We start from the raw sequence: 15914 nt of genomic DNA, 5'->3' as shown, positions 1-15914 counted from the left end.
TAAATTTGAGCATTATACATTGTTTCTTAGACTTAGAAATTTGGGGGAATAAAAACAACATTTTCCTTTTATAAAATAGGTATGAAAAGGAGTAATTTTAGAGACTTGATATATAGATTGTAAGTTGTTGGAGTTTGGTTTACCTAACAAACACAAGAAGTTATCCCCCATTAAGGATTCATAATATTCACTTTAATTGTTTTGAATTTCAAACATCATGTTTGTTATGAAGATGTAATAGGTTAATATTTAATGAAAATTTAATAAATTGTTGTACTTTTTACACATAAAATTCGTATTAGTCCATATGGTGTTTATACAAGCATTTTCTCATTGTCAATAACAACACCATTAGTTGAGATTTCATCAACACCAAAAACCATTGTGAACATTTGATTTCAACAACTCACTCATTAGTGACACTCTAGTTGACATTGCCAATAGAAGGGGCATGGGGGAAATACTCCCAACATTTGTAGAGCCTCTACAAATTTTCGTTTATTATTTTTCATAACGCACACCAAGTTCTTGACTATGCATGCACAATTTAGTTGCTCATGCATTCCAAAAATTCCAATATTTCTTGAGAATATTCGCCCTATAGGCCAACCATTTGTGCGAGACCTCATAAATCCATTACCATATTTATTGCCACCAGGGAAGAAAAATATATTCTTTAACATTGATATATTGACAAAAAGGTTGCTTTAATTTGCTTTACATATGATATACATAGAAGCGTCTAAAGTCAATCTTAAAAAATGTTGTTTTAGTTTCAAGATGGGGTATGCATAAGACCTATAGCAACTGTGAAGGGAAAACACTAGCAAACAGAATGGGAACGTAGCAGTATTGTATGGCTACTAAAAAACAAATTATTCTCCATTCATGTATATCTTTATTGTTTTTTACTCTAATTTAACTAAATTCAAAATTTAATAATTACACCAAGGAACGCTAGCTATGTGGCCTTGTTCTTGTTTGCAACTATTGCCACGAAGATAAGTGGTCCACCTGCCTAATTAAAAGCCTTGGAAATTTAAGTTTTCGATGCCTGTGTGTCAAAGAGCATTGATTGTGTGGTAAAAAATTGCAATGTGAAACTACCATTGTTGTAGAGGTTGTTAACACCACTACTAGTTGGTGGTGCAAATTTGAGAAATTTAATTTTGAGAGAAGAGAAGTCACTTCCGTGCGAGGGATAAACCTACATGAAGGGTCTTGTCATTGTTCATTTAACATTATAGGAAGAATTACCTCCAGAGAAAGTTGTCACATGTAAGATCAATTGATGTAGTTGTTGAAAGGTATTGTTTGAAGTCTGCGTCAAGGAGAAGCGTGTTTAGATTTGGTAGGGCATGGGTAACACTCCCTAAAAAGAAGATATAACTTCTTAATTTAAGATAATGATTGCATTCTACATTACAAAAAAAAAGAATATGGTTAAAATTTGGTGCATATTGGATGAGGCGTAGGCCATAAGATTCAGAGTTGGCTTTAGTGCGAGTTTTTCGACTTTCTAGTGCCGGAATCTGGTAGAAAAATTTGAGGTGAAATCTTGATTTGTGTTATTTAAACTGGTTTTTCACATTATATATGGATTCACCACCCTTAAAAACACCTAGGGCACTTCGATTGTGCACGGGTTACCCATCAAGCTCGTCATTTCAATAAATTCCCAGATTTTAGAGAAATTAGACCGGATAAACCCACCAGAAAAGCTTCCAAAACATCTCACTAAAGACAACTTGATAGGATTAGAGTGATATTTCCTATTTTAAATATTGAAAAGCTTATGCTTACAAATTTTCTAGTTCATCATGCAAAGGTGATATTAGTTTTTTTTGAAAAGATTTAGACTAAGTTCAAAAATTCAAAGTTAGTGGTGTAATGATTCAAGTCAAATTAAAGTTGGAGAAAAAGTTCACAATGGCATTTTAAAAATGTGAAGGACCACATTAAAGCATAGTTACCAAATTCGAGTGCGAATTTGAATTCTAATTAGATTCGATATGGAAAAAATTTGATCACTTAGAAATCAATATGGAAAAAATTGAGAATATACCTCTTACACTGATTCAAATATATTATTTTTCTAATATTTTAAAATACTGACATGGATAATTATAACTTTGAAATCCCTATAAACTCTGTTACAATTGTTTTCAATTATTTGTTGCAAATAAAATTATATATTGAACCAAAGCATGTAGTTTTACATTTAGAATAACAGATTTTGTGAGAATTTTTGTATTCATCCATACACCAATTATACTATATATTATATGTTACTCAATATAAAATAAATTTCCTTACAAATTCTATATTACAATTAACCACATAAATTCCACATTACCAAATTTTTTAAGTTTGAAATAAAGTCATATATTAAACTTCTACAAATATTTTTTCAAAATATACAATTGTATTCTTAATTTCTATTTACTCATAAACCATAAGAAATCAACCTCTAGTTTATAACCTATAATAACTATAATACAAAATATTAAATCTTATAATTTTACACTTACTCAAAATAAATTCTACTTAACAAAAGTTATGAAATTTTTGACTTCAGTTTTTTTATTATTTAAATTTGATAAAATTATAAAATACATATAAAACATGTATTCATACTTTATTTTACAAAATCCCATTGTCTGAATAGCCTATTCTATATTATTGTATACATTAAAAGTCGTTGATTTTTACAAATTTCATTAAATCCCTCCTAATGAATTTCCCTCTATAGATTCTTATTACATAAAAATCAACCAACATTATCACTTATGAGCGATAACCATATGCCATTTCTTGAATCGGGAAGGGGTTTGGGAAGGGGTTTTGAAGAGAAAATGATTAAATGAGTTTCCTAAGGGTAAATTAGGGAAAATTTTAAGGATGGAAATTTATCTTGAAGTTTAGAAACCTTGGCGAATCTTGTAGTCCATTATATGCAATCTATAAAATGTTTGACAATATCTTTGTGAAAATATTCAAATTTCTAATAATTTTATATAGTCTCTATATAAATCGTTGGTGATTTTTATGGTGAAATAATTTTACACTACAAAATTTGGCCGAATCATTTAAAAAAAATGAAAATAGTGATTCTTTTTTTGGGAAAAAGAATGGAAAATTAACCCACCTATGAATATTATCCAGTAAAATTTCCCCTATGGTAAATGGAACTTTATAATTTCGTTTAGATATCTGTGTTGTTCTTGCTATAATCCATGAACCGAATATTACTGTGCACCATATCAAACTTAGTATCCATTTATTAATTCACGAATCATATCGAACCATTTAATTTTTGAACTTTTGCAAGCAATACAATCAAATTTGGTAACTATGCATTAAAGTCATGAAGCATATCAAATGATAGGAGAGGAATACCTTATGGTGGAAGATGATATGATTGGGTGGGAATTATTTCAAAACTGTAATTTTCTTTTGTAAATGAGTTATTTTTTTTAAGTCATCTCCATATTTTCAAGGTTTGTAAAAGCTTTGTATGTATTGTTGACATAATGTTATCGTAATCCAAAGTCCATGAATGTAAGGTGTCGAAGTCAATTTCAGGTAGAAATTGAAGTTAAAGACTAAGTTAATTTTGTGTTCAAACATGAGAATTTAAAGCTAGAGTAAAGTCCAAGTTGAACTTGAACTTAAATTTCAAAAGTCAAAGTGAGTCAAAGGTTGGTTGAAGATAAGTTGTTGTCAGGGAATTCTGTAGCTTTGCATTATAGTTACTTGAACTGTGCCAACAATACTGTTGTGAAGGTGAAGTGTTGAAATGGGAACTTGACAATATTATGTATTCTAATATTTAATAAAAGAAAATAACTTTTTTGGTGTTGTTGTGTCCTAGATCAGCCTGGAATTTGAATAAGGAGGCCTTAGGTACACTCTATGTACATTTGTCATGTTGCATGATTTTCTATTTAGTTTTAATTTTGTACACAACATATAAACGAAAAGTAATCAAGGCTCATAATTGATGCATATTACAATCAAATAACTACAAAGATCACTAAAGCATTCAAATAACTATAAGATGTAGAAGTTGGGACAAAAAATCAAGTGAGCTCAAAATTACAAGCAATCATCAAGTTTAAACAAGAAAGAAAAATATGTTGGGTGTAAGTGATCACCATATGGAATGAAAAATGTAAAGGAGTCATGAAATGTTATGAATTTGAAGTGGGTGAAGTCAAGTCAAATTATTTTGATGTAATGAAGTCATGAAATCCTAGCAAGCATTTGACCAAAATTCAAGTCAAAAATGAATTTCAGTTAGTGTTATTGATTGAATGAATGTTGGGTGCATGATCAATGGTACTCGAAACCCAAACATCTAGTCACTATACAATAATTTTAATGACAACTTGGAGGCAACTTGAGAGGATTAGTAGCATAAAGAATCTTGCAACAATTTGAAGCAAAAGAAGCAGACTTCTTAGAGAAGTATATATTTTGAAGGAATGTTCTTATAATTTACAATTGACAGTTGGAGAAAGTATTTTTCTTACAAGTAGCAACAATCAAAAGAGAAAGAGATATTGTGGTAAATCTTGCAACTTAATTTACATAAGAAAGAGAAGAACAAATTCTAGTTGAGGTTGGGTAGAAGTCGTTGAGACAACTCCATAAGTTGTAGATGTGAGTAGAGTTGTTTGATGAAAGAACAAATGAAAATCCTAAAAGTGGATAGAGCACACAATCCTAGAGGAGCAGAAGAAGCTCATGAGGCTCTAAAGGAAAGAACGAGTGTTACCAAAAGGGCAAGTTTAGAGAAAGAAACATGGTGAGGTAGTTGTAGCAGGGTGAAAGATAATTTATATTGCAGAGGCCTAGTGAAACTCTCAAGTGAACAAGGTGAAGTTCACATAGGGGAAAAAGTGAAGATGACTAATAATAGTCATGAAAAGGGTTTGAGTGAAAGTCACAGTAGGATGGAGGAGAATGCCAAGGAAAATGGTATGAAGGTAAAGAGGATGATTCAAAAGGAATTTTATTGAGAAATAGTTGAGATTAGGGTACAACTTAGTGTACTCATGGAGCTACTACAGTAAAGTACGAGAGAATAAAGATGTGGATGGAAAATGAAGAAGCAGGTTAAATGGCCCGTTAAGGAATTGTTTGCAACAAAGCCAATGAATAAGATGAGACATATAATGAGTACTTGGGTTAAAGAAGAGGAACTCTGAACAACTGAGTATGAAGAAAAAAGAAATTCACTTTTGGGATGAGTTCATGAAGAACATGGAAAATTCATATCAACATGAATATATGATGAAAATGACAACAAGGGAGGCTAGAAAGCCTTATGTTTTAAAAATGATAATTTGTTTGCAAGTGTTGTAGGCATCGAAGGTGAAGGACACTCATTGAAGATTGTCATAAGTATAGGGGGAAAGCATAATCAAAATTCTATTACAAGTAAGGAAGAGACAAAATTGTCATGTGAAGGAAATTAGGATGGAAGTCATACATAATGGATGGGTATAGTTATGAGAGAAAAACTACATGAGCCTATTGTTGCAGTGAACAAGGAAAAGTTCGTTTTTGAGGACATTCGAAGGAAGTATCGAGAAGATGAAGAGAAGCATTCAAATACAACCTTAATAAAATTTGATGAGGAAATAATTTTTTTGAAGAGATTGATGAGAGAACCTCAGAATGAAACTTTATTTCATTCAACACAAGAGGATGATGACATAAACAAGAATATTCAAACATGTGAAATGAAGGATGACAATCTTTGAAATGCAGATTTGAATGCAGTTACAGGAACAGTTAGTCAATCCAAAGATTAATGAAGACAACATGGAGATTGCACATTGGAAGCATTAAGAGGAAGAAAGCAGTAAAAGTCACCAACAGGTTGTGGAAGATGAAAAATGAATGAATGTGCATGGAGGGACAATAACTACATGTTTGTAAACAACAATGGCAAAGAAGAGACAATCATTCTTGAGACAAATGATAATTTTTGGGAGTTTTCAAATGAAGCTAAAGATGAATTGTTCAACAAGGAATGTTAATCTTTCATAAGGAAACCATGGAGGAGGAAAAAAAGTTACTTAAATAGTTTTGGAAAGATATCTAGTGACGAAATATAGAAGTTGGATAATGATGTGGCAATGGAGGCCATACACTTTTCAAGCTTTTAAACAAAGATACAATGGAGTAGTGTTAGAAGCATGGATAAACAAAGGAGAGTGTTGGATTTCAAGATTGATGTGTTGTGTTTGTTGATGGAGAATTTACCTAGGAAGAGGCATACTGAAGTGAAGAAGAGAGTTTGCAATGAAAGTTATTCGATTGTAAGAAAATACATAAACAAGGAAAGTGGAACATTACTAAATAAATTATGGAAACTTGGAAGATTGAGGGTAGAAGTTACACATTAGTAGTAGATGAGAAATTCAACATGAAAATATAGGTTACTGGAGATGATCATGACAACAAAGTAGATGGGAAACAATAGAACAAAGATTGGTATCTAGGAGGAGAATAAATTGCATTAAATTCACTTATAATTATAAAATGTCATACAACAAAGGTGAAAGATACAACCAATAGAATAAGACTCATGAATAGGATCCCATGAATTTTTTAACCTCGATAGACTGATGTAGGAGAATTATACATGATAACAAGACCTAGTATCTATTTCCATCTTTACTAAAGGGAGAGGGTTCCCTTAACAATTGTAAATAAAATGTAAGAATTACTTGTATTTATGAAATAGAGAACTAATTGTAGAAATTTAGTTGAGAAATGAGGAGAGAATTTCCTCATCAACATGTATAAATTGTTTGAGGAAAGTTTTTTTAGGAGTTGGAGAAAAATAACGTACATATTTTCCACCGAGTTGAGTCATAGAAATAATCAAGGATCTGTTAGATATCTTAAGAGGATTTTCGGGATCCAAAGAGATTGTAGGAGTTAGTTTAGGATTTGAAACAAATTTTGGTTCAGTTCTAGTTGTATAAATCTATGTAAGCATATGATGCATGTTATACTATTTGAGAGAGTGGCTAGGGCATGGAATGCCCATATGGTGAATCTGGTTCATTTTTACATAAATTTTATGTTAATGAAAATTATTGATTTTTTGTGTGCTCATCTTTTGTGTTAATTTAGAGTGTGTGAATTGTGTGTGCAATTGCTCCATCAGTGTGTGATTTTTAAATCTGATATGTGTGTTTATTTTGTGTATCTGCTTAATTATTGATGTCGATTTTTATTTCCTTGAGCCGATAGCCTTCTGTGGAAGGTTATTAATGGTCCTTGATCTATTGTGGAGCAAGGGATCTCCTAGTTGGAGCAAGGGAATTCTATTTCAAAATCAATATCTATCACCTATCCGCGAGGGCTTTAGGTTCTAACTCAAACCCTTAGTCTAGGGATTAGAATCATCTCTTTGATTGAATTTGGTCATATATTTTGTTCTTTGGTAGCCTTGGTAGTGCCATAATTCTATGGATCATTAACTCCTTGTGTGAAATTTTCCATATCAACATGCTAGGTGACATAAAAGACTACAACACCCCCAAGACATCCTAGGACATTCTTGGATATCAAGCAAACATTTTTTAAATATTTTCATAAGCCAAAGTCCAAATCACAATGCATTCTAAATATCAAGGAGATGAAACAAAATAATGGTGATCCTGTCTAAGATTATGACTAAAAATTTAAAGTGCTGGTGGATAGACTGATGCTTCAAATTCTCGTTGCATAAAATTGGGAATGGTTTGTAGAAGGGTTGTTGACGCATTAAAATTTCTTTGACACAACATAATGTCACCTCCTATCCAGAGGAATTGGTGTTAACAATGTGATTGGATGTTATGTCTACATGTGGAGAAATCAACACAAGCATGGCATAGGTGCAGTCATAACTGGCTGCTTGAACATTGTAGTTATAAGACCTGGAAAAGGGCAAGGGAAAGTGAGAGGAGGTGTGGTGTACCATATGTAGGAAAAACCGTCACCACCAGAATGAGTTCCCAATAGTGACAAACTATGTGGCTATGGGAGAAATAAATCCCTTCGCTCAACGTAGAGGATTATGGTGTTGTGTAGGAATTAATCAGGTCTGTAATTATTAATTAACTAGGAAAAGGGCATCATCAAAGATAATTCCCATTCATTAAGAGGCACCAAAGGTAGTACTTAAGCCATGGGCCTCCCACATTTGTAGTCATCATTCCATAAATTAATATATATATATTTATATTTATTTGAGAGCTTTAATTCTCCATGTGATATGAGAGAAAGTCACTCCTAGGCTCACTGCTACACAGTTCATGGTTATCTGACTATTCGCCTTCCACCCTCAACATCAACACCTCTGCAACCATATTCCCATGTTTCTGTTACCTTTGTCAGTTTGCTGGCCTTGTCTCTTCCTATCACAGTATACTATGCCATTGTTGTCTCCCATTCACTATTTCTGTTGTTGACTGTCGGCCATCATCGTCTTTCTAGCTATATCAAACCAACTGCCATTTCTTCTGTTTTCCCCTTCCAAATTCCTATTCATCTTTTTTTTTTCTTGCCCGCAGGTCAAAATCCCTCGATCAGACCTTGGTCACAACCATTGATATAACTATATATTATATAGTTAAATAATACCATATATTATAAAAATAATTTCAATATATAAATTAATTAATTTAATTTTGTTGTTTAAAAAATGTAATTAATATAACTATCTATCTATATATATCTATATATCTATATCTATATATATATATATATATATATATATATATATATATATATATATATATATATATATATCTATATATATATAGATATATATATTAATTAAAAAACAAAATTCAATTAAAAAATCTAGTAATTAATAAAAAAAAATTAGGGTCAAGTTGAGAAAAAGCTTAAGCTCGATAAATATACGCCAACACATACCCAATCAATGTCAATGACCAATTTTAGTAAAAAAATAATTGATCTTCAGAATAAGGTGCTCGGACATTCCAATGAAATCAAGGATATCCAGGATAAAACAAAGATAATAGAGAGTTAGCTCGAGCAGGACCATAATGAATTTAAAACTAATCATGCAATCCTTTCAAATAAGGTGGATCTAAATTATAATCAAGCAATGGTGATGTTGACATGTATTTGTAGCAAGTTGAAGATTACACCTGATCAAATACATTAGAATAATGAAGCTACTCAAAATCTCAATTCTCCAGGTACATCAAACTTTTTAGACTCACATGAGAACCCTGAGTCTCCAAAAGCATCATCCATCCCTCATCAACAAAATAGTAACATGAAATTTCAAAATATGTAGCTCTGGAATCAATATTCAAATATGTAGCTCGTGAATCAACATCCCTTCTTCACTCCTTCAATTTCTACATATCAACGAAGAGAAAAACTTGAGCTCTCCAAATTTGATGGTAACGAAAAATGCAGTGCTGCATGGTTCAATAAAGCAGAAGAATATTTCGAGATTTACAGTAATTACAAAGATGATGAAAAGAGTAAGCATGCATCCATGCAAATGGAAGGAGAATCATATAATTGGTATATGTGGTGGAAAAAAATGAAACTTGCTATTAGTTGGAAGAAATTCAAAAATGATTTCTTTAAGAGGTTCCAAGGTGTCAAGGAAGAAGAGTTATTCTCGGCACTCACCAGGCCACAAAAAAAAGGAGATGTGGACGAATACACTCGGGAATGGGAAACTTTAGCTACATAAGTACCCGGATTATCAAATACTCATCTCATTCAGTCATACGTCACAGGACTTAAACCCCATCTCCAGACCGAGCTGGAGCTTCTTGATATCACTTCTCTAGAAGTAGTAAGATAGAAGGAAAAAGTTGCTTAAAAAAAGCACGAAAAGATGCAATGGCCAAAATTTGAAAGAGTATATTCGAGATGAATATTTTGCCAAATTGGAGATAGGGATAATACAAAATATGTTCCACCACATCTTCATGAAGGAGAAAAAACTGACTTGGAAATGCAAAGAATGAAAGAAGGCAAGTGCAAACGTTGTGGCGAAAAATGGGACCCTAAACATAAATGTGTTAAGAGAAAAGAAACTAAGAACCTGTATAAGTGTGAATCAACTAATCATTTAGATAGTGAAGACTCAGATGAGATCAAATATTCTCCACATTTTTCTATAGAAACATATCACGAGAATATTCCGCAAGTGTCATTATCAACCATGACATGTATATTGCAACCCCAGACATTAAAGTTGAAAGGTCACATCAAAAAGAGCATCACAATGGTTCTAATCAACACCCACAACTTTTTGGACTCAATTATTGCGAAAAGGCTCAACATTTTCACGTTTCCTATGCCCAACATGAAAGTTATGGTAGCTAATGTTAAGAAAATTGAAAAGGCAGGGAAATGCCATAAGGTCAAATTACAGATTCAAGACTATAATCTAGAGTCTCCATTCTACATTGTACCATTAGGAGGAGTGGATGTGGTCCTAGGTATCCAATGGCTGTAAACCTTAGGCACCTACTTTGTCAACCATAAAAAACAATTTATAAAACTTAAATGTGAGGGGAAAAAATACAAGTTATATGGGTTCCAGCCCCCTGAGAATCAAATTATATCATCATCAGAGATGATAAAAATGATTTGAAAAGGAGGAGAAAATTATTTAGTGAGATGTCATCAATTAGAAATTCTAACTTTAAATATGAGTAATAAAGAGTCACCTGAAGTCGAAGAACTAATCCAAAAGCACGAGAAGGTGTTCCAAGACCTTCGAATGAAGTTTCCACCTAAAAGAGAAACCGAGCATACAGTCGAAGTCAAATCGGGATCAAATCCCATCAACATCAACCGTATCGATATCCACAACATCAAAAAAATGAAATTGAGAGATTAGTCTAGGATATTTTAAAATATGGCATTATCACAAAAAGTAGAAGTCCATATGTTGCTCCAGTTGTATTAGTTCGAAAAAATGATGGATCGTTTAGGCTATGTGTAGATTAACAAGAAATAAAAAACATAAATATTAAGTACAAGTTTCCAATTCCATTTATCGATGAAATTATGAGTGAACTACAAAAAACTAAACACTTCTCAAAATTAGATTTGAGATCAGGGTACTACCAAATAATGATAAGGTTGGAAGACATAGCAAAAACTACATTTCGAACACATGAAGGTCATTATGATTTTAAAGTAATTACTTTTGGGTTAATCAATACATCAACAACATTCCAAGCTACTACGAATGAGTTATTCCATCCATATCCAAGGAAGTTGGTGTTGGTGTTCATGGATGACATTTTAATTTAAGGTAAAACATGGAAGGAGCACCTACACCATTTGGAGCAAGTTCTTACAGTGTTAGAAGAGAGTGATTTCTATGCCAAGAAGTCCAAATACACTTTTGGGATAGAAGAAGTAGAGTATCTTAGACATATAATATCCAAGGAAGGAGTAAAAGCAGATCCTAATAAAATCAAGGTTATAAAGGAATGGCCCAAACCAATTAATATTTCCAAGCTAAGAGGATTCTTAGGATTGACCGGGTATTATCGAATATTTATTAAAAACTATGCCCATATAAATGCACCCCTAACAAACCCTATAAAGAAGAACTCATTTCAATGGAAGGATGAACCATAAAAGCATTTTGAAGACTTGAAGGAATTCATGTCTAATGCCCTTGTATTGACAACTCTAGACTTCTCAAAACCATTTTTAATTGAGTGTGATGCTTCAGGTTTTGGCATAGGAGTAGTACTAATGTAGGATTGTCACCCAATCACATTTAAAAGAAGGAAGCTCAATAAGAAAGAACGTCTCAAGTATACAATAAGGAAATGTTTGCTATTATGCACACATTAGGCAAATGGAGACAATATCTCTTGGGAAGTAATTTCTTAATACGAACAAATCATAATGGTCTTCATCATCTCCTCCAGCAGAAAACACTATCACAAAACAACAAAAATGGAACAAAAAATTGTTACCTTCAACATGGATATATCACATAAGCAAGGGAAAGATAATGTAGTAGCTCATGATCTGTCTAGGAAAGACGAAGAACCATCATTACTTTCAATTTCAGTTGTTGCTCTCGAATGACTTAATGAGATTCAAAGTGAATATACAAAGTATCTAGAAACAAGTGCTATAATCAATAAACTCCCTCATAATTCAAAATTTGAATGGAAAAATGATACTCTATGGTACAAGGGAAGAAATTATATGAGCTGAAATTCCAAATTTAAAGCCAAAATTCTCAAAGAGTCGCATGATTTGCTGTCAGCCGCACATGTAGGATTCTTTAAAACATACTATAATGCATTCCAATCATTCTATTCGAAGGGAATGAATAATGATATTAAAAAATATGTAACATAATGCGATAAATGCCATAGGAATAAAAATGAAAATAATATGACACCTAGACTACTTCATCTTTTTAATATCCCAAATCAGAAATGGGAGGAATTACCAATGGACTTTATCGAAGCTTTACCTGTATCTGATGGTAAGGATAAAAATATTTTAGTAGTCAACAGTCTCACCAAGTATGATCACTTTATTGGAATGAGGAAATCAGACTCAGCAAAACAAATCGCTGAGATATTTTGCAAAAATGTTTAGAAATTACATGGATTTCCCAAGGTCATTGTGAGAAATAGAGATGCCAAATTCAAGGGTAATTTGTGGAAGGGATTTTTCAAACATATAGGAACCTACCTCAACATGAGTTCAACTTACTATCCTGAAACAGATGGCCAAATAGAGGTTGTCAATAAATGTTTATAAAACTACCTATGTTATTATGCCATAGACAAAGAAAATAAGTGGACTCAATGGTTACATCTCGTTGAATGGTAGTATGATTATACTTACCACACATTAGTGAAAATGACTCCATTTCAATATATGTATGGTTATGAACCTTTGAAATGGAAGGAACTTGCTATCATTGAGGTGAAAATTCCAGCCATTAAAGTCCAGTTAGAAGAAACCTGAAAAGTTGTCCAAACTCTAAAAAAAAATCTAAATAATGCAAGAAATCGTATGAAGCAACAAGATGATTGAAATAGAAGCAAGAGAGAATTTGAAGTTGGAGAATAGGTATTTTTCAAACTTCAACCTCACAAGCAGTTTTCCTTAAAATAGAAGGCAAAAAAAAATTTATCACCAGGGTTCTATGGACCATACCAGATCAACAAAAAGATAATCCAGGTAGCATACAATTTAAGCCTTCCTGATAAAAGTTGTGTTCGCAATGTTTTCCATGTATCTTGCCTTAAAAAGGCACTTGACGAATATCAATCAACACAAACAACACTTCTGAACTTAGATGATGAAGGAAGGGTCATTCTAGAACCAAAAGGTATCATCTCCATCAGGGAAAAGGAGTTGCGATCAAGAGTAATCAAAGAATACCTGATCATGTGGAAGGACTTACCAGAAGAAGAAGCTTCTTGGGAGACAAAAGTTTTTCGTAAAGAGAATGCGTCATTATGCATGCTTTGAGGAAAACACATATTTTCAAGAGGAAGGCAATGTTATGTAAAAATTAATCAAGTTTGTAATTATTAATTAATTAGGCAAAGGGTATGATCAAAGATCATGCCCATTCATCAAGAGGCACCCAAGGCAGTATTTAAGCTAGGGGCCTCCCACATTGTAGTCATCATTCAATCAATTAATATATATATATATATATATTTATTTATTTATATTTGTTTTTGAGTTTTAATGGAGCAGATATATATATATATATATATTTATTTATATTTGTTTTTGAGTTTTAATGCTCCATATGGTGTGAATTTTTTTTACTATGGGGTCACTTTCCTACCATGTTCCCCATGATGCAAAAATATATGAGTTCAGGATGGACCCCCTTCAATGATTTTTGTAAGTCAAAAAATTTCACACCATATGGAGCATTAAAACTCAAAAACAAATATATATATATATATATATATATATATATATTTATTTATTTATTTATATTTTTTTTTGAGTTTTAATGCTCCATATGGTGTGAAATTTTTTGACTATGGGGTCACTTTCCTACCATGTTCCCCATGATGCAAAAATATATGAGTTCAGGATGGACCCCCTTCAATGATTTTTGTAAGTCTATCAATCACAATATTCATTCATGTTATGCGCTAGAGTTGATGCGCAACAAGACCTATCATGGTTACTATGTGTAGGATATGGAAGGAGGTGATGGTGGTGTGCAATAGTATCAAACTAGAGACTACCAAGCACTAGCTCGAGAACAAGGCCTTCCTATGAGAGGACAAGGCTCAACTTTAAGAGTAACAGGATTCTATGGGTGTGGAAAAGGACTTATTATATACTATAATTGTGGGTAAATGAGACTCATTTCCTAAGACTATTAAACTCCATGCACTACTTTCAGATACTACAGGAAACTAGACCATTCTATAGAGTATTTCCCACAGATATTAACAAAGTGTTCAGAGAAGCAAGGGATGAATGTGCAGATGATTATAGTTGAATCTCGATACAACCACCATCATGTGTGAATGATACCAAGAGGAGGGACATGAATAGGCATGGATGTTGTGAATCTTCCATAATAGCCTCACTAGTGTGCTCAAAAGGGTGTAGAACCTCTTTTGAAGTTTGACATTGCTACGAAATAAGAAGGATTTTCTAGAAGTTGATTCAGGTACATTGAGCTCAACATAGCAGCCAAAAGGGGCATTATTTTATGATTATCCTCAACATATCTACAATGAACCTCCACCAAAGGTATTTATGGGGGAGGTAAGCCCCATTTAATGTTTTCTAAGAATATATTTAAACTTGATGAAGGATGAACACATTGTTTAGAAACTACGCAGGATGATTTACCACTATGCACAGGAGATGGAATCCGTTCCCACGTATGTACCTAAAATAATGATGAAGCAAGTGTTGTGCAGGAAGCACACAAACAAATAATTCTGGTTTAGTTCACATATTGTCGAGTATGACATGGACAACATCATATTGGATCTAGGATATGATGTGAATATGATACCATATAAGAGATAGGAATTTATGGGTAAGAAAAAATTCATATGGTTTTTTATTCAACTATGACTTTCCAATCAATATAGGATATTCCTTATTTGAAGACTAGCTTATGTCGAAGGCAACATCGACAGAGTAAGGAGCTTGGCCTAATTCAAAGTCATTGAGATTGTGGATGACACTGATCCTTATCCAACATTGTTTGGCTTCAAGTGGTATTTTGATAATGATGCTATTATCAATCTAAAGAAAAGTAATATTATATTTGAGTCTAGATATTTACATGTAGTCACAACTTTGGATCCTAAACAAGGGGAATGCTACATCAAGTTTGTGATAGAGGACCTCAATGTGGTAAAACTCAACAATATTTACAACATAATGGCTTGGCATGACGACAATGTGAATCCTACAATGGATGGCATGTTGAGTTGGCATAGTATTAATTATTTTTCATCAGATTCATATGTGTTGTTGGACAATTGGAAACAACACCTTCATGAGGTTTCTACAATGAGATGTGTGCATATATTCTGCGTAGTATGATGGATTGGAAAAAATGTTTGGGTACCTCCCAAGTTTGACAGACTAATGTATGTTTATACTTATGTTAAATAATTTGAAATAAAGGTGCCAATTCACTTCAAGCTTCCATCACTAGACATTCTCTAAAATGACTCTAGCTATAAGTGGGCAATGCACAAGGAGTAGACAAAGTCTTGGAAATGATGCAAGCACTTCTTGTGGATTTTTGTTGACATATATAGTAGGGATTGTGAATATAGTTATAATGGTAAGGAATCCTAGACCACACCTAAAGAATTACACTGTAGGGTGGAAAGAGGAGAAGATTC

The sequence above is a fragment of the Pinus tabuliformis genome, chromosome 5_2, assembly GCF_031772625.1.
Source record: "Pinus tabuliformis cultivar Carrire ecotype Pingquan chromosome 5_2, CPIR1, whole genome shotgun sequence".
NCBI classification, from domain to species: domain Eukaryota; kingdom Viridiplantae; phylum Streptophyta; class Pinopsida; order Pinales; family Pinaceae; genus Pinus; species Pinus tabuliformis.
Note: the sequence above shows the minus strand (reverse complement) of the source record.